Source organism: Euprymna scolopes, chromosome 46, assembly GCF_053919585.1.
Source record: "Euprymna scolopes isolate OS-2025 chromosome 46, ASM5391958v1, whole genome shotgun sequence".
Classification (NCBI taxonomy): domain Eukaryota; kingdom Metazoa; phylum Mollusca; class Cephalopoda; order Sepiida; family Sepiolidae; genus Euprymna; species Euprymna scolopes.
In genome coordinates this window covers 123,255,361-123,282,202 of record NC_136527.1, presented here as the reverse complement: position 1 = coordinate 123,282,202, position 26,842 = coordinate 123,255,361, and the positions used below count along the sequence as shown (strand labels likewise).

At 38.8% G+C, this 26,842-nt stretch overlaps 1 long non-coding RNA gene across 1 annotated transcript in view; it reads right to left on the bottom strand.

Moving 5' to 3' along the window:
* Positions 1-8,627: 8,627 nt before the first annotated feature.
* Positions 8,628-26,842, bottom strand: part of LOC145271150 (uncharacterized) — a 66,617-nt gene continuing 48,402 nt past the window's right edge. The window contains exon 2 of the long non-coding RNA XR_013865712.1: positions 8,628-10,386. This is a non-coding gene — a long non-coding RNA (uncharacterized LOC145271150). The remainder of the gene's footprint in view (positions 10,387-26,842) is intronic.

Here is a 26,842-nt window from a genome sequence, read left to right as displayed (position 1 = left end):
CATTGTTCTAAGGGATCTTACATTAAAAGGTGCTTCACAATAGCTTTATTTTCATTGTGCTAAGGGATCTTTCATTAAAAGTGGCTTAACTATACCTTATTTTTCATCGTTCTAAGGGATCTTACATTAGAATATATAGTCTAAAGAAGCTTTGAATAAAAAAATGCAAAAATAAAAATAAAGAATGCAGTTTCAATTCCCGGAAGGATATATATCTATAGAAGAGAAAGTGTGTGTGTGTGTGTGTGTGTACATATCTCTACGCAATAACTCTGTCAATTTTAAGCCTACAGATTCGAACTTTGGTATACAGGTTACTGAGATTTGGGAAAATCGATGTGATTGGTTTTCGGACAGAAATTTGGCGGTTAAGGGGTCAAAGTTCAACGATTTGACCTTCGAGAACTCTACCAAACTCCTCCTACAATTTTGGGTCAAAACACGTGAAATTTTAGATATAGGTTCCTTGGACATGGATCTAACTTAATAACTTGATTTGAGCCCTAAACAATAAATTTTAAGGGGTCATAATAGGAGCCAAAGTTAAAAGAATTGACCTGTTTTTTTTTTTTTTTTTGCTCAGCATACACCTCAAAACACCGGCACCCATGCTAGTATATATATATATATATAGCTTCCAATTTCTGCCCATCAACCACTATTCTTATGAACCTATCCTGTCTAGCTGAATCAACTGTGAAAATTTTCCCCCACTCTATATCTGTGCCTAAATCAAAACGTGGATTCCATGAACAAAGCTTCTTTCTTAGAACTGCACGCCTGTGGAACTCTGTTCCGTCTGCCTGCTTCCCACCGGACTACAACTTGGATGTCTTCAAGTCCAACGTAAACAAATTCCTAATGGCCCGCCCCCTTAAGTAAACACTTCATCAAATCTCCACACTAACGTAATGTACTTGCAATAACCCTTATCCCTGAGTGGCTTCCGGGCCTTGATAAGTGGTGATCACTGTGTAAAAAAAAAAAAAAAAAAAAGTTCCAATACAACCGCTGAGATAACGACAATTTTTTACTTCGCTTATTCTTAGGTTTTCATTAACACCCCCCACCCCCCTCCAAACACTCGGGCAATGCCGGGTACCCCCCCCCCCTGCTAAGCAAGGGCTTTTAACGTTCGTTTTTCTGATTTTTTTTTTTACTTCGCTTATTCTTAGGTTCCCTTAGGTTCCAATGAAACCGCCGAGATACAACATACGGCTCTTTACAAACATCTGCAACTTTACAACCTGGCAAGGAAGAAGAAGAAAAGAAATAAAACAACATACTGAGGATGGAGTCTAGCTCCGAATTATATTTATTTGTTATAAATTTCAAACAAGTAAAATATTTGTTTATTTTTCTAATATTACTGAATAAGGTCTTTCAAGTTTATCTGTACTCCAGGGCGGATCATTAAAAATTTTGTATACCTCCTGGACAGGTTTTTAATGTTTTTTTTTTTTTTTGAAAATTTGAATTAATTTTCAAAACGATTTTTCTATTATATATATAGCAAACCGAAACATGCTCATGACTGTACAGTAACATATTATTGCTGGTGTAAAAACAAGTTAAGAGTGCACAGTTTGCTATGTCTTTACACGCACCCACATTATTATTATATATATATTTCAATTGGCATATGAACAATTACCAAATTTTCAATTATATAAACCCAGTAAAATTCGGAATACTACAAATAAGACAATATATACATATATGAATGTAAGTATGTTTATGTGTGTGGATATATATATGGGTATATGTGTGTATATATATGTATATATGTATCCATGTGTGAGTGCGTATGTGTGTTTATCTTTCCATGTACATGTGTAAATATTTGTATGTGCGTGTGTGGTTGTGTGTATGCATCTTGATATTTTTTATATATATATACACACGTGTATTTATGTATATATATATATATATGTATATGTTTATGTGTATGTATGTGTGCGTGGGTATTGGCATGTGTATTCACTCATTGTCGAATGTACGTTTGGACTTACCGTGGCCACTGCGAGTGTTCGAGAATGAACCCTTGCCATCAATCATTAAAAGTGACTTCCCAATATCTTATTTTTCATTGTACTAAGGGATCTTACATTGAAAGTGACTTCCCCATATTTTATTTTTCATTGTGCTAAGGGATCTTACATTGAGAGTGACTTCCCAATATCTTATTTTTCATTGTGCTAAGGGATCTTACATTGAAAGTGATTTCCCAATATCTTATTTTTCATTGTGCTAAGGGATCTTACATTGAAAGTAACTTCCCCTCATCTTATTTTTCATTGTGCTAAGGGATCTTACATTGAGAGTGACTTCCCAATATCTTATTTTTCATTGTGTTAAGGGATCTTACATTGAAAGTGACTTCCCAATATCTTATTTTTCATTGTGCTAAGAGATCTTACATTGAAAGTGACTTCCCAAAATCTTATTTTTCATTGTGCTAAGGGATCTTACATTGAAAGTGACTTCCCCATATATTATTTTTCATTGTGCTAAGGGATCTTACATTGAAAGTGACTTCCCCATATTTAATTTTTCATTGTGCTAAGGGATCTTAATATCTTATTTTTCATTGTGCTAAGGGATCTTACATTGAAAGTGACTTTCCAATATCTTATTTTTCATTGTGCTAAGAGATCTTGCATTCAAAGTGACTTCCACATATATTATCTTTATTGTGCTAAGGGAACTTACATTAAAAATGGCTCCCCCTCATCTTATTTTTCATTGTGCTAAGGGATCTTACATGAAAAATGACCTCCCCTCATCTTATTTTTCATTGTGCTAAGGGATCTTACATTGAAAGTGACTTCCCAATATCTTTTTTTCATTGTGCTAAGGGATTTTACATGAAAAGTGACCTCCCCTCATCTTATTTTTCGTTGTGCTAAGGGATCTTACATGAAATGTGACTTCCCAATATCTTATTTTTCATTGTGCGCCCCCCACCCCTATTTTCTCTTTGTTTCCCCCCCCCCTTTTTTCTCTCTCGTATTACTTTTAAAATCGTTGTTCCAAATAATAATAGCCATTTCTATAAGGTCTGACGAGGCTGCTGGATCGTAAATAGGGTCCGGCAACCGAAACATATGTAACCAAACAGATAAAATGGTGATAAAAATAACACGTGTATATATATATATATATATATATATATATATTTTTTTTTTTTTAAAAAAGTAATAGGCGGAAGTTTCTCGAGAACTCTTTCAGCTATCATCTCGTCAGGAGAAAATCGATAGCAACCTAAATAATATTGTGTCGTTTTATTTTTATTACCGTATCTTTCTCTTAAGTTACATTATTGTTTCAGCTACCCAGCCGTTTTTTTTGGCCGTCTGTAGCTTCCTCAGACTTTTACAGAAAAAAAACCCACACTACACTCCTTACTCGTTTTTACATCATCAGTAATCTGTTGCTACATAGTCATGAGCATGTTTCAGTTAGCTAGTTATTAGCAACTAGAGACCTCCTAAGGCAATACAGCTTATACGAAAGCAAAGTTTGCCACGAAAATATCATACATTATGTATATGTATATATATATATATATATATATGTATATATATATAAAGGAAATAATAATATAAGGAAATTCCGTCAATTCATCTATGTATTGTCTGTACTCAGAATTGTTCATGTAACTCAGTAAAGTTTGCCATGAAAATACCAGGTCTTCCGCGCCTCTTCATGTTCGCCCTGTGGTTTGCTGGGACAGGCACATCTACAATCTGGCAGGGTTTTTTCTTTCTTATTAATTTCTGTGACTGGGTGGAATTAGGATTTATTTTTCAAGTGTCGTCTCTTGTAATTTTTAATGCAGCTTCTCTTTTTTTTTACACAGTGATCACCACTTATCAAGGCCCGGAAGCCACTCAGGGATAAGGGTTATTGCAAGTACATTTTTAATGCAGCTACTATTTATTTTTCAAGTGTTTTTAACTATTTGTTCTTATATATATATATATATATATATATATAGTAATTTATAAAATGTATATGATGATTAAGCTACACTGAATATTCAGCGTTTCATCCACTCTAGGACTCCTCAGGCTTATACGCGAATTCTGTGGTTGTTTATTGTTTTTATATGCTCCTCTTCTATCGAGATTTTAGTTAGCCAATCAGCTTTCTAGTATCCACCGCGGCCCTTCCTATCAGCCAATGGGCATGCATTTTATCGGACAAAGGATCTGTTTTAAAACTAGGTTAGTGTTTTTTTTGTTTTTTTTTTAAATGTTAGTTTATATATAAATATATATACATGTGTACATACATATATGCACATATATATACATACATATATATATATATACATAGAGAAGTCTCGAAATAAAGACGAAACGTTGATGAACACATAACATGGTTTGTTCCTTTTTATTTTCTCTATTTTGTCGGAATACTATTTCAATCATTTTCACCATATATATACATACATATATGTGTGATCGTTTATGTATATTCATGTTTATTTAATTTATTTGTTTATTTTCTATTGTTTTTGTTAGTTTTAAAACTATTTTGTATCGCTATCCTAGAGCTAGTTTTATCTTGTGAACACAGTTGTTTGCTATTTCTCTTCTACAGTTTAATAGATGTTGGGGTTCTTTAAAGTACAGGATAGCAAATTTTTCATGAAGGCATAATCTACATGGGTCGTCTAGATGCCTACACGTGGTAGCTTGTCTTATTATTTTCTATTCGACTACCGGCGAATGTCTGCTTTCTTTGAGTTCCCAGTATTTATTCGCTAGTGTTGTTTTTATACAGCGTTTATATATATATATATATATATATATATATATATATATATATATATATCCTCTTAATTTGTTTTGACATCAGCAGCAATATGTATTATCTGAAAGAATTATATATAAACTGTCTAATTTAGTGTGTAAGATCAAAGTGTAGTATCTGTTCTTCGGATGCTGCACTTCTATTTCTTGTTCTCTTTCGGTGGAGGAGAAATCCTTCACGACTGAGACAATTTTTATTTTTGTACCTTTTCTCCACGTTAAAAAACGACCCTGGTGTCTAACTCTGTCCCGTGGGGAGGCATAGTAAATAGGTACATATATCTATATATATGTATCTGTATGCATGTGTAATGGTCGCCATAAATCTTAATTCAGTCAGCAGGAAGTTCTGTCAATTTAGTGTATATATATATATATATATATATAGGAAATTTATTACTGTGAGTCCAGAATGAGTTTACAAATTGTTTCAACTAGAGGAAAATCCTCAAAGAGAGGAAAAATCCAACTAGCATCATCAGAATTCATAGATGGACTAAGTTATAAAGTCAAATAAAAATGGAAAGATCGTAGATAAAGGGGAGTTAGAAAAGAAGGGGGAGTGGTGGGGAGAGGACGTTGGAGTTTAAAGTAGTAGGAGTGTATTAGAAAAAGAGAGGGGTTTATAATTAAATATTAATTATGTGTAAATTCTTATATACGTGTTTTTTAACAGTTTAAAATTAAAAGACGCTACTTTTGTTGATAACGGCATAAGTAACAGTTAATTTAAGTGATCCTTTAAATTAACTGTTACTTATGCCGTTATCAACAAAAGTAGCGTCTTTTAAGTTTAAACTGTTAAAAAACACGTATATAAGAATTTACACATAATTAATATTTAATTATAAACCCCTCTCTTTTTCTAATACACTCCTACTACTTTAAACTCCAACGTCCTCTCCCCACCACTCCCCCTTCTTTTCTAACTCCCCTTTATCTACGATCTTTCCATTTTTATTTGACTTTATAACTTAGTCCATCTATGAATTCTGATGATGCTAGTTGGATTTTTCCTCTCTTTGAGGATTTTCCTCTAGTTGAAACAATTTGTAAACTCATTCTGGACTCACAGTAATAAATTTCCTATATACTGCTCTGACTACACATTGAGCACTTTAGTCCGGTTTTTTTACCACTGGTAAATAAATATATATATATATATATATATATATATATGTTGAATATGAAAACTAATGGCTACACATACGCAAATATGTTTCAGTGACCACCCTGCTAGGGAAAATCACATCATCAGGCCAAGAATATCCACGTGGATATTCTTGGCCTGATGATGTGATTTTCCCTAGCAGGGTGGTCACTGAAACATATTTGCATATGTGTAGCCATTAGTTTTCATATTCAACATATTTATATATATATATATATATATATATATATATATATATATTTATTACAACACTATATATACATATTTCAAGGTCGTACCAGTAGTTTCATTGCACTGAATCAACCATAAGAGGTTGGAAAAAGTCAGCGCAAATTCATCAGCAAAAGCTGAAACAATGCAAAATAAACAAAAAGAGAAAAAAGGTTAAAAGCGTTTAAGACTCAGATTTTAAAATGGAACTTAGTAATCGACGCCAATAGATTCTGATTATGGAAGGAAGAAAGTGCGCATCTGTGTGTGTGAGAGAGAGAGAGAGAGAGAGAGAGAGAGAGAGAGAGAGGAAGAGTGTGCATGCGTGCATGCCCACGTGTGTATATATTTAACACCAGTGGGTATATATATATATATATATATAAAAGTGAACGTGCCTGTCTGTCTGTCTGTGTACATTTCCCTATGCAATAACTCTGTCAATTTTTAGTCTATAGACTCGAAATTTGAAATACCGGGTACTGAGATTTGGGAAAATCGATGTGACGGGTGTCAGCCAGAAATTTGGCTGTTAAGGGGTCAAATTGCAACGATTTGACCTTTAAGAACTCTACCAAACTCCTCCGACAATTTTGGGTCTAGACATTTGAAATTTTAGATATAGGTTCCTTGAACCTGGATCTAACTTAATAAAGTGATTTGAGCCCGAAACTATAAATTTTAAGGGGTCATAATAGGGGTCAAATTAAAAAAAATTTACTCTTTTTTTTTTTTGCTCAGCATACACCTCCAAACACCCGGGCAACGCCGGGCTAAAATGCTAGTATATATATATATATATATAAAATGAAAATTACAATTGAATTTACTAAAATGATCCAAGATGGTAAAATTAAAGTAAATTATAAATATTAAAGAATTAATATTTATAAAATTATCTCAGCCAGATATAAAAGCTCGATAATACCAAATAGGAAATAGAGCTTATAATATGAGCAAACAGTTAATAAAATGTTAAAAAACATTTTGAAATGAGTTAAAAACATATTTAATCTGAAAAGGAAACACTAGATAAATGGATAGTCCTTAATCCGCGGAGTTTCGAAGAAATGGTTTCCTTCTCATCAGAGGGTAGGAATTAGCAAAATGCGGGATAGGATTTTGCATGCAGAAGTATTTGATGAAACAACAAATAAGTCAAAGATCTTACTTGTAAAATTTTGCTAATTCCTACCCTCTGATGAGAAGGAGAGTATTTCTTCGAAACTCCGCAGATTAAGGACTATCCATTTATCTAGTGTTTCCTTTTCAGATTAAATGTTTTTAACTCATTTCAAAGTGTTTTTTAACATATTTCATTAACTGTTTGCTCACATATATATATATATATATATATATATATATATATATATATTGTGTACAGAAAGTTGTTAGTTGAGACAGATCATTGGTACCGTCGGTTTCAAGCCCGATAATAAGGCCCGTTTAAGGTATCCTTATCAAGCTTGATAAGGACACCTTAAACGGGCCTTATTATCGGGCTTGAAACCGACGGTACCAATGATCTGTTGGTTTCAAGCCCGATAATAAGGCCCGTTTAAGGTATCCTTATCAAGCTTGATAAGGACACCTTAAACGGGCCTTATTATCGGGCTTGAAACCGACGGTACCAATGATCTGTCTCAACTAACAACTTTCTGTACACAATATATATATATATATATATATATATATATATATATATATATATATAAAAGTAAATTCTTGGTACAGCAAAATGGAATGAGAAATTTCAGAGGAAACATAATTTAATTTAAATAAAAAGATCAAAGAAACAACAAAAAAACAAGAAACGGGCAGGTGGAATTGTTAAAATTTCCTTAAGGCCTTATCGTCTGACCCTCTAAGAGGAAACGTCAGAATGATAAATTAAAAGCTAAGAATCGAATGAGGAAAGAGGGAAATTGGTTTCAGTTGGAAAACCAGTGAGAGAAAAAAAAAATATACATATATATATATATATATATATCTTTTAACATGTTTTATTAATCATTTGTTCATATATATATATATATATATATATATATATATATATATATATATATGAACAAATGATTAATAAAACATGTTAAAAGACATCTTGAAAAAGAGTTAAAAACATATTTAATTTTAAAAAAGGAAGCACAAGATAAGTGGATAGTCCTTAATCCGCGGAGTTTTTGTTCATATTATAAGCTCTGTTTCCTTTTCGGTTTTATTGAGCTTTCTGTACACAAAATATAAGTACGCTCTTAAAATTTGGATTTTCCTTTTAATTGAGCACTCTGCTGGAATTCTTTTTCCAAAAAAAACTAATCATAATTATATATATATATATATATATATATATATATATATATATATAGAGAGAGAGAGAGGGTAAAAATGATGGTAGGTTTTTATATAATATATATATGTATTACATATTTAGTAACACACACTCTTTATTCGTTTTTACATCATCAGTAATATGTTGCTACACGGTCATGAGCATGTTTCAGTTAGCTATTTATAAGCAACTAGAGACCTCTTCAGGCAATACAGCATATACGAGAGCAAAGTTTGCCACAAAAATATTAGGTCTTCCGCATCACTCCGTAGAATTAGGATTTATTTTTCAAGTGTCGCCTCATGTGATTTTTAACGCAGCTACTCGTATAACCTTTGAACTCGCATAACGGACAAGAATACGTCTTTTCTCCTCTGTGGCGTCGCATGTGAACTTTCCAATTTGTGTGGTCGGCGAAGTTAGCTCCACACACTTCACAGCAAAACGGCTTCTCACCAGTGTGTGTTCGCATGTGCGTGGTCAAACGATAACCGGACGAGTATGCCGACCCGCATATGACGCAGAAATATGGTTTCTCTCCGGTGTGTGTCAAGTTGTGCTTCTTCACGCCATTCACCGACGAGAATGACAAACCACACACTTTACAGATCGGTCTCTCTGGTTTCTTAGGCTTCTGCTCTTCTGTCGTGCCTTCTTCGAGATGGACTCGCATATGCTTCCGCAAGGTGTATTTGTTTGCAAAGGAAGAACCGCACGTATTACACACCGTTTTCTCTTGCGTTTGCTTTTCTTTTAGATGTGTCTGCAGATGCGTCTTTAACGTATATTTGTTGGCAAAGGAAGAACCGCACGTACCGCAAACCGGTCGTTTGCCGTGTTTTTTCTTACTCATTTTCCACAGGAGGTCGTCACAGGAGGTTAGGGTTAGGGTTGTCTTCTTTGATTTAATTTTCAAAAATTCCCCTTAACTTTGCAAAGAATATAATTTTCCTATCCTCGTTTGACCATCTAAATAAGTTTCTTGATCTCTGTTTAACATACATATATATTCAAAATTTCCATTTCATATATATAACACTTGATCCCTGTTTCAAATACATAGATATTCGAATGTTTTATTAAAGTTCTTCTTAACCTCTCAAGCAAAGAAGTTGGGAATAAAATTTTTCTAATATCATTTGACTACGTAAATATGTTATAGTATACTGTTCTTGTGGTCTCTTGGTCTTACTGTATTCCAAGCGTACGTCACGGTCGTGTCCTCTGCTTTAATTTTCAAAAGTTCCCATTAACTTTTCAAACACTGAGTTTGCAAAGAAGTCTCTTTGGTTACTGGATTCCAGGAAAAGAATTGCCTTGGTCTGGTGGAGTATTCAGCTTCATGCTGTTACGTGAGATAACATCACTTGATCTATCGTTTCCCGTGATTTTTATTGCTCATCTTCAAGTGGTAATCCCTTTACAAAAATAGCTCCAAAGGTTTTGCTTTAATTTTCAAAAGTTCCCCTTAACTCCTCAAACACTGAGTTTGCAAAGTTGGGAATATAATTTTCCTATCCTCGTTTGAATATTTAAATAAGTTTCTTGATCTCTGTTTAAGATACATATATATTCAAAAATTCAATTTCATATATATAACACTTGATCTGTTTGAGATACTTAAATATTCCATTAAATTTTTAACACTTTAAAATATTAGCTGTTGCAAAAGATGTGATTATTAATGCTTTAAGTTAATCATTAAAATAGATTTTCTTTAATATAATATCAAAATGAAGTTTCCGTTTGTACATCTTCAAATGATAATCCTGTTCAAAAGAATTCCATGGTTGCGTCCTTTGGTATGAGTTTTCAATTTTCAAGAATGTTTTTCCACAAGCACAAGCAATACGTATCTGAAAAATAAAGTGATTATTTGTTAATGTTAAAAAAAAAATCCTGAAATAGATTGTTATGATTTCTATGCTAACGTTAGTATATTATTCCATTCTTTGAGTAGAGTACATTTATTCTTTATTTTTTATAAAAAAAACTCAATGGGAAACTTGAGCTTACACAACTCTTCAATATATTATAGGTATACTATATTATCCGAACCTGCTCCTCTTTCTTTCTTTTTTTCTTTTCTCAACATATATTATCCTTAATAACAACGTCTACAAAATGTAAATACAGCATTAATTGCACTTTACCCCCCCCCCTCCCCCAGGTCTATGTTGACCCCCCCCTCCTGCTTTCCATCTTCTTACTATCATCAATTATCAACTTTAATCTGCCTACCTATCCATATTATCCGAACCGGCCCCCCCCCTGCTCTTTTTTTTCTCTTTCTTTTCTCAACATATATTATCCTTAACATAAACGTAAATACCGCATTAAATGTATTCCCCCCTCCTCTTCTCCCCCCCAGGTATATGTCGACCCCCCCTTCCTACCCTTCCCCCTCCCAGCATTCGCATCCCTCCCGAATTATATAATTATATGATTTAACTTATGCAGAAATCAATAACACATCCAAAAGATCGCCCTAAAATCCGGCGTCCTCATAAAAAATACGTTGCCATGGTGACAATATTTACCAACTGCTATGATGGCTACTGATTACTTACTCCCTCTTACACAACAACAGATACCATGATGCAAAAAACCTCTACTCCCACTACTCCCCCCCCAAGTACTTTTTCAAAATTTAACGTATCTTTTTCTTTTTTTCAAACGTATCCAATAGACGCCCTTTAGCGTTTTCTCACAACTGAAATTCAACGATAAAATCTCCTCACACTACCACACGACCTCCCTCTCTATTTAATACCCCCCCAAATAACTTTCTATCCATTTCTGTAAGTTTAAACTTCAGTCCACCTATAAATTCCGATGAAATTGGTACTCTACCTCATCTCCTGGGGTGAAAATCCAATGGAAACAATAATGTAAATTTATTATGGGCTCAATAAAAAATTTAAAAAAATTATATATATATATATATATATATATATATATATTATTTTTAAAATGTAATTATCCACTGACACGTGTTTCGTCGTCTACGACTCAGAGTGGCTGTATCTAGCAAGATTCGAAATCGAGACCTCACGGTAATGATTTTCCAGTATATATAGTATCGGCCAAAATATTTCTCAATATTGAATCGTAATTTTTTTTTTTTTGGTACTAGTTTATACACATTGGTTCTATTTGTTTATTCTGAGTATTTCATATTTAAATATACATGAATAATTGTAAATTTTTTTTCCGTTCCTTATATTATGGCCGATACTGTATCTATATATATATATATATATATATATATTTACAAACATTTAAAAAAAAGAACATAGCTGTCCCCCCTCCAATGTTACAAAGGTCCTCGTTGACAACACAAAAATTATACAACGGGAAAATAATGTAAAAAAATTAAAGATTCTTGAAGCGTCGTACATTAGAACTCTTCAACCTAATATAAATGACATTGCATTTCAAAAAAGCAGTAACGTTCTGAAATGTCTTGCGTAGTCCGTGTTGGACGGACTTCGTACATGGTGTCTACGAACTTGCTGGTTTTAACACTCGAATTTTTAATCGACTTTTATTCTTAATCGACTTTTATTTTAACTCATCACTGACTATATATATTTTAGTTTTCATTTTTAATCCTCATTTTCGCAATCCTGTATTTTTAACACCTGATGATGATTCGTGGACGAATCGAAAGCGCTCGTAACAGTAACATGTATGGATCCTTTATCAATATTTTTGATTTTGAAACAAAAAAGACAATACGAAAAATTGAAAAATTAAAAAAAGAATTATAAGACAAAATGTCTCCGTTGTATTTAACAATATTTGCTTGAATGAAAAAATGCTGCCTAAATATACCAATATATATATATATCGCTTATATATATTTATATATATATATTATTTTTAAAATGTAATTATCCACTGACACGTGTTTCGTCATCAACGACTCATCAGAGTGGCTGTATCTAGCGAAATTCAAAATCGGGACCCAGCGGTAATGAGCCTAAACCCTTACCCCTGGACCATCTCGCCAGCTGTCTGGATATATCGCGATTTACTTAGATGCTGTTTTGTTTTGGTTTTAGCGATACGTTTTGAATGAATTCCATCATTTACGAAAGTGCATTTTTACCTAAATGCGAGTTGGGAATAATTTTTCCCTTTAACCAATTTGGTATCCCCACATGGGAAGCGGTATATATATTATTTTTAAAATATAATTATCCACTGACACGTGTTTCGTCGTCTACGACTCATCAGAGTGGCTGAATATAGCGAGATTCGAAATCAGGACCCCACGGTAATGAGCCTAAATCCCAATTTACTTAAATGTTGTTTATGTATATATATAGTTTCCTACCATCACTATTACCCCCTTTCTCTCTCTCTTTCTCTACTATTATATAAAAGTCACTTTCTGTGAGTTCGTTCCTTATAAGTTCCAAAACGGCTGGACCTATCTTTTGCAAATTTCACACACACACACACACATATATATATATATTGCAGAATTAAATTCACAATATTTTATTCAAAACAGGGAATACGATAAAAAGTGAGAAAAATGCCTTACTCCATGGTGTTTCAAAGATAGACCCTTCTCCTCAGAGGAAGAAAAAACGTTAGCAAAAGGAATATAAAAAAAAAATCGAAATTAGCGCAATTTTTGAAATGTTGCGAGTTTGTTTCTACTTTATCGTTATTTTCATGGCAAGTGCTCGACTGAGTTCCAATCTATGGTTCACCCCCTCGCCAAACTTTCACAAGAAACACTCGTCTAGCTGTAAACACTATCAATAATTTCCCCCACTCTTTATCTGTGCCTAAACCTAAACGTAGATTCCATGAACAAAGCTTCTTTCTTAGAACTGCACGCCTGTGGAATTGTCTTCCGTTTTCCTGCTTTCCAGCTGACTACAATAGGGTTGTCGTCAAGTCTAACGTAAACAAGTTTCTGATAAGCTGTTCCGGTAATCCTGCAGTATTTTACACACCGATTTCATGATCTTAGCCGAGCGTTGACGAATACTTTCGGCGTTAACGCCGACAAAAACCGAGAATTTGGAGCTACGGTGCAAGAACGCTAAAAGTATGTGAATAGCAACAACATTACAAGGAAAAGATATTACACACACACAACAAAATGGATAAAATTAATACAAAATATTTGGATAAAATAAATCAAACACTTACCGTAAGTTTTTTTAAAGTAAAATAAATTTATTTTGTTGAATATTTTTTTTTTGGTTCATTTTGTTTTCCGATAGTTTTTTTTTTGGGGGGGGGGGGGGGTAAGCAACAGTAATAAACACTTCAATGTTTTTTTTTGTTTTTAACAAAACGTTATTAAACAGTAACAACAATGTTTTTTTTTTTTCAGTAATGTTTGTAGGGGGGGGACAACAATTACTGTTTATCTTTAGTTCCGACTGGAAGATTTTCTACTGACTGTAGAGGCAAAGTAGGGAGCAAAGGGTTTTCAGAGGATGTGGAAAAAAGCTCCTTCCCAACCGGGTAGCCTTCCGCGATTTGATTTTGGGACACTAAAAACGTCCATGGTGGATGAGGACACATTTAAAATCCATTCAAAATAAAAAATAACTTCGCAGAAATATTGACAAAATTTGTTCAGAATTGCATTAAATTTTAAATTATTTTGGTGTTTTTTTTTTTGGGAGGGGGGGGTAAGCAACAGTAATAAACACTTCAATGTTTTTTTTGTTTGTTTTTAACAAAACGTTATTAAACAGTAACAACAATTTTCTTCCTTTTTTTTATCGCTAAATTAAATAGCTGAAATGAAAGGCTGTGTATTTTTACTTTGAACAATAAAATAACTGAAATGAAACGCTATGTGTGTAATTTCAATGAAAATTATTCGTCTGCTGCGCGTTCGTTTGAAGCGCCCTGATTGGCTGATAGAGTATCGTACCGCTCACCATGTTCCGGCGTTTTAAGTACTTGTAGAACAGGCAGAGAGATGCAACATTGAAAATCGTAGATATAAACAAGGCATAGTGCCACTTTGAAGTAGGGGACTACTATCAGGGACATAATTTGAAGGGAGTTGAGCAGCAAGGTGTCTGTTCACATTACACTTGAACTTCTGCATTTCAGTACAGTTGGGAAAGCAGAATCTCGGAAGGGAGTTCCAAAGTTTAGCAGTTCTGGGCAAGAAACTATTGGAGTAGAAGGCTTTCTTACACCTAGGGATCTCTACTGTGATGGGGTGGGATTTAGCTTCAGTTTTGTCGGTGATGCTCATGGCGAGGGGGTACAAGTGCTTGTAATTTGTCAGAGCATTACACTTGAACTTCTGCATGTTAGTACAGTTGAGAAAGCAGAATCATTATTATTATGATGGCTATATACATACATATATATATATGTGTGTGTTGCGGGGTTCGAATCGTTCGACTGGTGTTAATAGTGTCTGTAGGTATTTAATAATTATTATAGTAAAAAATAAATTATGACAGCCCCTTTAAGAAATTCGTTTCTTATCATTGAGCACTTTCAGTTGAATTAAAGTCGGTCAATTTAGCTCTTATGCATAGATCATCATATAACGATTAGATCACTGTCTGACTGACGTAAATGAACATTTCAAATTAAAATGCTTAAATTCAACATTATTTCATGCGGTTAATTGTAGCCGAATTGATTAGGTCTTTGCTAATCGAGCCAGAGATGTCTCGTGTTGCGGGGTTCGAATCATTTGACTGGTATTAATCGTGACACCCTGCACTGAAGATTCCTGAACGGCTGAAACACTAGTGTCTGTAGAGGTATTTAATTATTATAGTAAAAAATAATTATATATATATATATATATATATATATATATATATATATATATATAGTCATCTACATACAGTACTGTTTCGCGAAACTGATTGAATCCAAAATTCGACGATTTTTATAATAATTTTGCGACGTTTTGATTGGTTGTTTAGCACAGCCGTTGGTTATAAAAAATGATTGACGAATCCATTCGTCTCATACCCCCATCAGAAGTCCATTGTGATGGGATGTGTCTCCTAGCGGCTTCGGCTGCAGGGAGACAGGGTAGTACACGTCAAGGATTCGTCACTTGACATTCAGCCCAACAGGTGAGGGGCCGGGAACCGGACCAGCACCTGTTGGACTGAGGTACACCGCCTGGGTAATACCTAGGAGGTCCACCCTCCCAGGCCTTGCCACTGGGCTTTCCGGTGGGGCAAGTTTATTGCTTTCTGCCTGAGGCGCCCCGACCGGGGAATGCCGACGGGGTTACTCAGGCAATTTTTAAAATTTCTTTAGGGGAGCCTGCGGGGTTCCCACTTTCCAGCCTTGTGCCACATATTGCTGATGTGGGCAGCAATTAAATGTATACCCCCATTAGGGGTCAAAAATATTTTACAAGGATAATAGGCTGCAATGAATAAATTAATACTTTCTACTTGTTATATGTTAATGATGAAATGACATAGCTAACTTTTTTTTGAGATATTGTGTTGAACAAAGATGGTGGCATAGTTCAAATCAGTAACCAAGTTGGCGACGAAGAATCAAAAACGGTACATGGCGTAGTTAACCTGTTAAGTTTTGAGACATTGTGTTGAACAAAGATGGCGGCGTAGTTCAGATCAGTAACCAAGTTGGCGACGAAGAATCAAAAACGGTACATGGCGTAGTTAACCTGTTAAGTTTTGAGACATTGTGTTGAACAAAGATGGCGGCGTAGTTCAGATCAGTAACCAAGTTGGCGACGAAGAATCAAAAACGGTACATGGCGTAGTTAACCTGTTAAGTTTTGAGACATTGTGTTGAACAAAGATGGCGGCGTAGTTCAGATCAGTAACCAAGTTGGCGACGAAGAATCAAAAACGGTACATGGCGTAGTTAACCTGTTAAGTTTTGAGACATTGTGTTGAACAAAGATGGTGGCGTAGTTCAGATCAGTAACCAAGTTGGCGACGAAGAATCAAAAACGGTACATGGCGTAGTTAACCTGTTAAGTTTTGAGACATTGTGTTGAACAAAGATGGCGGCGTAGTTCAGATCAGTAACCAAGTTGGCGACGAAGAATCAAAAACGGTACATGGCGTAGTTAACCTGTTAAGTTTTGAGACATTGTGTTGAACAAAGATGGCGGCGTAGTTCAGATCAGTAACCAAGTTGGCGACGAAGAATCAAAAACGGTACATGGCGTAGTTAACCTGTTAAGTTTTGAGACATTGTGTTGAACAAAGATGGCGGCGTAGTTCAGATCAGTAACCAAGTTGGCGACGAAGAATCAAAAACGGTACATGGCGTAGTTAACCTGTTAAGTTTTGAGACATTGTGTTCAACAAAGATGGCGGCATAGTTCAGATCAGTAACCAAGTTGGCGACGAAGAATCAAAAACGGTACATGGCGTAGTTAACCTGTTAAGTTTTGAGACATTGTGTTGAACAAAGATGGCGGCGTAGTTCAGATCAGTAACCAAGTTGGCGACGAAGAATCAAAAACGGTACATGGCGTAGTTAACCTGTTAAGTTTTGAGACATTGTGTTGAACAAAGATGGCGGCGTAGTTCAGATCAGTAACCAAGTTGGCGACGAAGAATCAAAAACGGTACATGGCGTAGTTAACCTGTTAAGTTTTGAGACATTGTGTTGAACAAAGATGGCGGCGTAGTTCAGATCAGTAACCAAGTTGGCGACGAAGAATCAAAAACGGTACATGGCGTAGTTAACCTGTTAAGTTTTGAGACATTGTGTTGAACAAAGATGGTGGCGTAGTTCAGATCAGTAACCAAGTTGGCGACGAAGAATCAAAAACGGTACATGGCGTAGTTAACCTGTTAAGTTTTGAGACATTGTGTTGAACAAAGATGGCGGCGTAGTTCAGATCAGTAACCAAGTTGGCGACGAAGAATCAAAAACGGTACATGGCGTAGTTAACCTGTTAAGTTTTGAGACATTGTGTTGAACAAAGATGGCGGCGTAGTTCAGATCAGTAACCAAGTTGGCGACGAAGAATCAAAAACGGTACATGGCGTAGTTAACCTGTTAAGTTTTGAGACATTGTGTTGAACAAAGATGGCGGCGTAGTTCAGATCAGTAACCAAGTTGGCGACGAAGAATCAAAAACGGTACATGGCGTAGTTAACCTGTTAAGTTTTGAGACATTGTGTTCAACAAAGATGGCGGCATAGTTCAGATCAGTAACCAAGTTGGCGACGAAGAATCAAAAACGGTACATGGCGTAGTTAACCTGTTAAGTTTTGAGACATTGTGTTGAACAAAGATGGCGGCGTAGTTCAGATCAGTAACCAAGTTGGCGACGAAGAATCAAAAACGGTACATGGCGTAGTTAACCTGTTAAGTTTTGAGACATTGTGTTGAACAAAGATGGCGGCGTAGTTCAGATCAGTAACCAAGTTGGCGACGAAGAATCAAAAACGGTACATGGCGTAGTTAACCTGTTAAGTTTTGAGACATTGTGTTGAACAAAGATGGCGGCGTAGTTCAGATCAGTAACCAAGTTGGCGACGAAGAATCAAAAACGGTACATGGCGTAGTTAACCTGTTAAGTTTTGAGACATTGTGTTCAACAAAGATGGCGGCGTAGTTCAGATCAGTAACCAAGTTGGCGACGAAGAATCAAAAACGGTACATGGCATAGTTAACCTGTTAAGTTTTGAGACATTGTGTTGAACAAAGATGGCGGCGTAGTTCAGATCAGTAACCAAGTTGGCGACGAAGAATCAAAAACGGTACATGGCGTAGTTAACCTGTTAAGTTTTGAGACATTGTGTTGAACAAAGATGGCGGCGTAGTTCAGATCAGTAACCAAGTTGGCGACGAAGAATCAAAAACGGTACATGGCGTAGTTAACCTGTTAAGTTTTGAGACATTGTGTTGAACAAAGATGGCGGCGTAGTTCAGATCAGTAACCAAGTTGGCGACGAAGAATCAAAAACGGTACATGGCGTAGTTAACCTGTTAAGTTTTGAGACATTGTGCTGAACAAAGATGGCGGCGTAGTTCAGATCAGTAACCAAGATGGTGTCCAAGAATTAAATGCAGTCCGTGACGTAGTAAATGACGAACTGATTGAATCCAAAATTCAACAATTTTTATAATAATTTTGCGACGTTTTCATTGGTTGTTTAGCACAGCCGTTGGTTATAAAAATGATTGGCGAATCCATTCGTCTCATACCCCCATTAGGAGTCAAAAATATTTTACAAGGAGAATAGGCTGCAATGAATAAATTAATACTTTCTACTCGTTATATGTTAATGATGAAATGACATAGCTAATATATATATATATGTATAGCCTGACGATTGGGGCGCTGGACTGTAGAAACATAGTCTTCAGTTCGATCCCTAGAAATGGTTGAGCTATGCTGATGAGAGTTAATGAAACTTGAAACACGCATGTACGTAGATTACTGTTTTAAAATAATAAAAAAATAAATTAAAAAAAATATATTAACTAATTAGAGCGACTTTCTAAAATCTAGCTTTGAGGTGAAGCCATTATTAACCGAATCTATCGTTTAAAAAAACAACAACAACAACAAATATATATATATATATATATATATACTAGCAGGGGTTACCCGGCGTTGCCTGGGTGATCGGCCCCCTTCCCACTCCGAGGGGTAACAAAAAAAGTCACCCCTCTGGATTTACATGCTTGGTGCCGGCCTCCCCCCCCTTCAGGGAGAGATAATCCCCAACCCCACCTTCAGGGAGGAGGGTGCCTGGAGGCTTCTCCCCCACCCCCCAAGGAAAAAAGTCACCTCCTCCTGGCCTCTTCGCCCCCCCCCACCCTTGGGGGGGGGGGACACCAGCTCCCTCCTTTGGGGGGAGAAACTGCCAAGCTCCCCCCTTTCGGGTGAGAAAATGCCAGGCTTCCCCTTTTGGTGGGGGGATGGTGGCCAGCTCCCCCTGCTTGCCCGTAGGTGGGTGGAGGATCGGACGGACTTCCGTTAGGAACCCACCCTTGGGGGGGGGGGAAGGAAAGGGTATAGCCCCTCCCCGCTTTGGATAGGATTTAATAAACAAATAGAATTACAAAAAAAAGTAGAATCGATCAGGATCGAACACGCAAACTAACGGTTAACATACCCGAATTAACGATGATGCTTTTCCTTTGTTTCTAAAAGGGCCCTCCTCTGATCATGTCAATTTTTCTGACTGTCTTTGATGACTCTTGAAACTTCCTGTCTTGGTCAGACTTAAACAAGCTGCTCTATTGAAAAAGTCCGTTTTTGCTATGACGCCAGACGTGTGGTTCTAAAACGTGACCAACTCACGTGGCTTAGCCTACGTTTCCCAAATCCACTTCTGCATACAAAGCATTCTAAACTAACCTATTGTTTCAATTCTGTTGTCATAATATAATGAACAATTACATTCTTTTTACAATAGAATCAATATCTAACTATTTGCAAAACAATATCTAAATTCTAACATTGGAATTAAGGAATTTATTCTGAACGTTGTTTACAAGGTACGAGTCTCGACTTATCCTAATACCACTTTCCACTTATCTAATGTTCTTCTCATTTTAAGGAAAGGGAGGCAACCCTATTCCTGTAACATTGATAGCCTGCACAAATATTCGACCACAATGCTTACACATTATAGTATTTAAGGCGTTGCGTATTTTTCATATACCTCATTATAAATCTGAAGTTTACAATGTGATAACATGCATAATATTGCCATCAATCGTATTAAAAGAAAGGCATGTAAACATCATTTGTAACACACGCCAATGCAGCAGTAATAAAAGCAGACTGAAAAAACTAAATGACACTGAAATTATACCAAAAATAGTCAGACCGTTATCATTCCAAAGATCAGGATCGAACACACAAACTAACGGTTAACAGTTTAGTATGCATACCCGAATTACTCTCTTACCTTTAATAAATAAAAAAAATAAATAAAAAATGTAGTAAAAGAAAGTATAAGCAAATGAATGGATAAACGGGAACATACCAAAGTAATAAAATGAGAAAATGAAGAAAATCAGATTTACTGTGTGTGTTTATGGTGTGAAAGTCAGCGGGCTTGGTTGCCATAGCAACGTGACGTACACAAGGACGGTAGTGAACGTGTGTATGCACGCGCGTGTGCTGGGAATAGTAGTAGTACTAATAGTCTGTCCTTTGGAGGACAGCGTTTGTTTTCGTGTTGTGTGTACGTGTGTGCGGCTAGCGCCAGAGTGTGTGTGTGTGTGTGTGTGCGCTTGTGCTGGGAATAGTAGGTGTCGGAGGTTGGATTGTGATGGCTGGTGTAAGTTTCGTAATTTTGTAATTTGTAAGTGGCAAGTTAGGGAAAAAATAGACCCTCCCAAGATGGACAATAAATAAGGGCATAATTTTTTATGGTAAAGTTAAGAACGTAGGAACCATAGTTTTTTAGGAGATGTGATTATTGGATTAACCAATCAGAAACCGTCTGTGGCACACACATCTGTTTTTATAGATATATAGATAGATAGATAGATATATATATAGTAATCCACATACAGTACTGTTTTGCTGTATCACAGCTCATCACTGCGGCTAGATAGGCAACTACCTCAAGCCAGGATTGAAACCCGACCGTCTGTACGACAGTCAAGGCTCCTAGCCATTACGCTATTGGCGGCTGCTGGGCGAGTAGTGAGTTTAACGATGTCTTGACATCGTTCGAAATACCTTTGCTCGATTTGTTTACACATGGGCATGCCTGTACAAAGACAAGTTTGGAAACTTATTTAAGGCACAGCGCAACGTAATTACATCAGTATGTGAATAAAATTCACGCCTCAATTAGTCCGTCAGGTTTGTGTTCTAGCTCGCGACAGAGTTTTTTCACCTTAGAAAACCTGACATATATAAAGCACCACCTGTTTCCTGTACGCATTGTAAACCCCAGTCGTTTCATCATTTCACAACAGAAGTCAACAACTGTCGATTTGCCAAACGTTCGGTGAATTTCAAATTTACGTTCTTTAAAAGTGAATAGAATATTATTTGTTATTTTTTTTGCTTTAGATAATAAAATATAGTAATCTATATATATAAAAGCGAAAATGTATGTATGTATGTATGTACGCTTTTCCTCAATGTCCACAAAAGGCTTCTTTCAGAGAAGCGCTCGCTCGCTTCACAACTTTAAACTTTTTATATCATCTATAAATTGTAATATCTCAGTTAACCATGGAGCTCGCCTGTCTATTTAATTTTATTGACTTTCAAACGTTAATTATTTGACATTTCCCGCATTGGCACGCGTTACATTTGGTTTTCGGTATAAACAAAAAGCGAAACTCGACTCTAATCACAGGCCCCGCGGACAAGATCAAAGTGTAGTATCTGTTCTCTGATACATACACAGCGATAGGCAGTCGTGTTCTGGCGACACATTCTCGTGCCCGGAGAGCTTGTTGGGTAGCGTTCTGTCCGCACCCCCACTTTGTCTGTCTTTCTCTGCTCTCCCCCCTCCCCCACGGGGGGGGATCCGAGCTGATAATTTACGACCTTCCCGCGAGGGAGGGTCGGAAACACTTTCTCTCTTCCCTCCACTAACCTCCCACTCCCTCTCTCAGTTCTATCTCCCCTCTTGCCGCCTTTGGCGCCACTTCTTTTTGGCGCCAAAGTCGGCTCCCAATTTGGACGCCGACTCCACGTCACTCATTTTGGTGAATTATACAGAAGAGAGAGAGCTTTTTTCAAAAATGGACACCCCCAGCCCGGGGACCACCAATACAGATACCCCCAGCCAGGAGGCTACCACAAGAAAAACTGCTCCCCAAGAGGACGGCTCCCCAACAGGGGAAGCAAAAAGCAACGGGGCATACCGCCCGGACACGAAACCGAAGGACGCCCCCCAGAAGGGAGAAAACTCACCAGCAGCTCCCCAAGAGGGCGACTCCCCACAAAGGGGAGAAAAAACAATGTTGGACAGGGCATCCCGCTCTGACAACAAAAATCAAGAGGCAGTAGCCCCAAAGGACGATAAGAGAGACAGTGCTCCCCAGGAGGGCTACTGCCCCAAAAGGGGAGCAAATCAAGAAAACGAGGGGGCATACAGCCTAAACCTCCCCAAAACAAAAGTGGCAAAAGCTCCCAAGGACAATGCTCCCCAGGAGGCCGACTCCCCAAAAAGGGAAGTATTTCCTGGAAGAAGTATAGAGCAGGGAGAGTCGGTCCCAAAGGAAAGCGGAAAGGGAAATGCCCCTCAAAATAGCAACCCTTCCGCCAAGGAACAGCAAAAACAGTCCAACCTCACCAAAGATCCAACACCAACAAGAGGGTTGGCATGGGGGAAGACTGTAGAGAAGCAACTGTCCCCTCAAGAGTATAAAGACTTGTACTTGACCAAGTACAGACAATACATAGAGGGGGCAGAAATTAAACCAGTGCCAGGCGCTTGGGAGGCAATCGAAGACAGAGTGCTCTCCCTCATCATCTCGGATATGCCGGAAAACCGCCTCCTAGGGATGAAAAAGGAAGACATGGCAGGGCTCCTACATAAGCTAAATATCCCGGTATTATACCTGTACCAGAGGAGCTACGCCATGTGGGACATCCTCCTACCCACCAAGGAAGATGCAGAGAGACTCTCCCTCCAAGAAATAAAGCATGGGAGAGTCAAACTAACACCTGAATACCAGGGCAAGAGAAGGACTCGGGTGCAGGTATTTAATGTGCCAACCCAAATACCTGCGGAAGTATTAGGATGCCTCTTCAGCCAGTACGGTGAGGTAGAACAGGTGACCCCAATACGGTCAAAAACTGGGACTCACCTGGGCTGCTACACAATAGCAATGAGGCTGAAGAGGAAAGGTTTTCAGGCAATACCACCGCTGCTGACATACAAAGACGCCAGCATAACGGTAGTGGTGGAGGGCCGTCGTCCACACTGTTGGTTCTGCCAAAAGCAGGGCCACATGGCTAGGAGTTGCCCCCAAAGGGTAACCCCTAATCCAATAACCCAAAAGGCGGTCACATCCACTGAGACAACGCCCGCACCAAAACAGGCGGTAACAACCCCTGCAACTGCAGCACCAACCCCAGCTCCAAGGAAAACTCAAACCACCCAGGAGGCCAAGGGGGAAGAATGGAGCACGGTAGTGAGACAAAAGCGGAAACACTTAATCCCTTCTGCCACCGTCCCACCACCAGCCCAAAAATCGAGGCAGGAGCCTCTGCAAATGCAGAAACAACAACAGCCACCGCAGCCAATGCCGCGGAAACAACTGCAGCAGCAACTACTGCAACAGCAAAATCAGCAAGTGCAGCAGAAGCAGCAGCAGCAACGACACCAGCGAGAGCAGCAACAACAAAAACAGCTGCAGCAGCAAATAGAGGAGCAGACACAACCAACGGTCCCCACACCAATCGAGACGGGGATCAAGCGGAGAAAAGACTGCTCCTCTGAGGATGAATCCGCAAGTGAGAGGGAGAGGAACTCAACCTCACCTCTCCCCGGTTCATTCGAAAGAATGAAAAAGAAAAACAAAAGAAGAAAAGAGGAAGAAAAGGTGGCCCCCACTCCCTGTGAACATACACCACCCCTAACAACAAAATCCACTTCCACCCCCAAACCACACACTGCAACAACACCAGACACCGCACCAACACCAGACACCGCACTAACACCAGACACCGCACCAACACGAGACACCACACCAACACCAGACACCGCACCAACACCAACACCAGACACCGCACCAACACCAAACACTGCACCAACACCAACACCAACACCAGGCACCACACAAACACCCGTCCCCACACCAAGGCAAACTGAGCCACTACCCCAAAAAGAAAATGAAAAGAATGAACCGAGGGAGAGGAGAGACACCTCTGCCTCTTGCAGACCAAAGGTCCTTGCCCCTGAGGAACTATGTTATGTAGACCCTCTATCTGTGGCCACAGACATTTCCCATCGGCAGAGGAAAAACTTAAAACCTCTGCTCGATTACAAACAGATAGAGGGGAAAGATGTAAATATCCCCTCAAATTTCCCGGACGCCCCACTCCTAATAACCTTTGTCAGAACTCCAGAGGCCTGCAAGACCAACTTGTGGACAAGGCTGCAGGCCGCTGAAGGGGCGTTTCCGGGAATTGAACTGGTTAAAAAAAATGACCCTTCTCTTGATGAACTGTCAAAACAATGCAAGGGAAGGGTCCCAGTGTTGGTCCATCCGTCACTCTATAGGGCCCTTAAATTGACCTACCCTTTGGATGTCGGCGGCATTGTGAGAGAAGGTCAGGACATGAAAAACCTGACCACCTTGAGCATTGCACACAACGTCGGTGTCCTTTCCCCGGCTGACTTCGGAGCTGAGTGTAACACACCTTAAGGTAGGTACCATGGCTTTGAATTTGGCTAGTCTGAATGCGAGGGGCTTGAGATCATCGGGCCGGGCGGCTCGCCTCCGGCACGACCTCTTGTCCCTGGGAGTGGATGTCGCTGCGATTCAGGAGACGCATTTCGTTTCCTCTGTGGACTGTCAGGTGCTGGCCCGAGACTTTGAGGTTTTCTCAGCATATGGCAGCCCGCGGGGGAAGGGAGTTTCCGTGCTGGTTAAACGTACCCTGTCGGCGACGGTCGACGTTGTCCATAGAGATGCAGTGGGTAGGCTGGTTGTGGCCGATGTTGCCGTAAAAGATTCTGTGTTTCGGGTGATTGCGGTTCATGCGCCCAGCACCGCTCGTGAGAGGGTCTCATTCTTCAGTCAGCTTGACGCGTTTGTAGATTGTCGGAAGCGGGTAGTGCTAATGGGGGATTGGAATTCCATCTTAGACCCCGACATAGATAAGGTAGGAGGCGGAGCTAGAGGATCGGAGAGGTGCGAGTCCAGCCTGGCTGATCTGATGGCTAGATGCGGTCTGGTCGACAGGTTTCGGGTCGAGCATCCAGGGCGGGAGATGTGGACGTGGACCAATAGTGTTTCCTCCTATCCAAATACTTATTTGGACAGGATGTTAGTTAGGAGAGGCGAAGTAGACTTCTTATCTTGTCCCACGTTCACTTGGCTAGGCCAGACGGACCATAAATTAGTTATGGCCCGGCTGAAGCTAGGAAATAGGCCTAAGTTAGCGGGGTACTGGAAGTTAAACACCTCCCTTCTGGAGAGACAAGACTTCCAAGATCAGTTAAGAGAATTGATTAAAAAGGCACTAGTGGGGGCGGTTACCGGGAGTAAGTGGTGGTTAGGTCTCAAAGCCAAGATCAGAAGCTTCTCCGTCAAGTATGCCCAGCGCCTCGCACTAGATAAGGCCAAGACGAAGAAGAAGCTAGAGCAGAAACTAGCCCAGGCTACCGGGGAGGGTGATAGGGTTAGTCAGGAACTAGCTAAGCAGGACCTTCTACGCGAGACTAGCGAGCGTTACGAAGGCCAAGTAGTTAGAGCTAGGCTTAGAAAGATAGGCAACGAAGCAGTCAATTCTGATGCAGACGTGCGCCGTGAGGTTTCTAGGCGTGGCTCGGACAAATATATTGCAAAAATCAAACATCCGAATGGACGCACCCTGGAATCGACTCGGGAGATCTGCGAGGGGTTTCGAGAACATTTCGAGGAGCGTTTTACGCAGCAGCCCGATCTTCCGGTCCTTGAGTTTAGCGACTATTTGGCCGACTCTCCCCGCCTCGAGGCGGCTAGAGCGGCTGGTTGCGAGGGCCGGGTGACGGAGCAGGAGGTCTTTACTGCGCTGAAGCAGGTCAGCTGTGACAGATCGCCAGGACTTGATGGTCTGCCATACGAACTGTACTTGAGGCTGTCGCCCATGTTTCTGCCTCTTCTGACGGATATGTTCAACCATTGGTTTGCTCAGGGATCCATCCCAGGGCAGGTGACCAAGGGAGTGATCACATTGCTGAAGAAAGGTGACGGGCATGGAGGGGAAGAGTTAGATGACTACAGGCCCATAACTCTGCTAAACACAGAGTTGAAGATTTTGGCCAAGGTCCTGTCGAATCGGCTGCAGGTTGTTATCGACGAGTTGGTTGAACCAGAACAGAACTACGCTGTGAAGGGGAGATCGATTCAGAACAACTTGCACCTGATCCGCATGATCCTAGAGGGGGGAATAGATGACGACACAGAAGCCGCGCTGATAAACTTAGATCAGTCCAAAGCTTTCGATAGGGTCGACCATCGTTTCCTGGCATCTGTCTTAGAGGCCGCCGGTTTTAAACCGGACTTTTGCAAGTGGATCTCCATAATGTATCGGCAGCCCATGGCTGTCGTGCAAGTGAACGGAAAGCGCTCGAAACCCTTTGTTATCTCTCGGTCGGTTCGTCAGGGTTGTCCGCTGTCGCCCCTGCTTTATGTCCTGGCTTT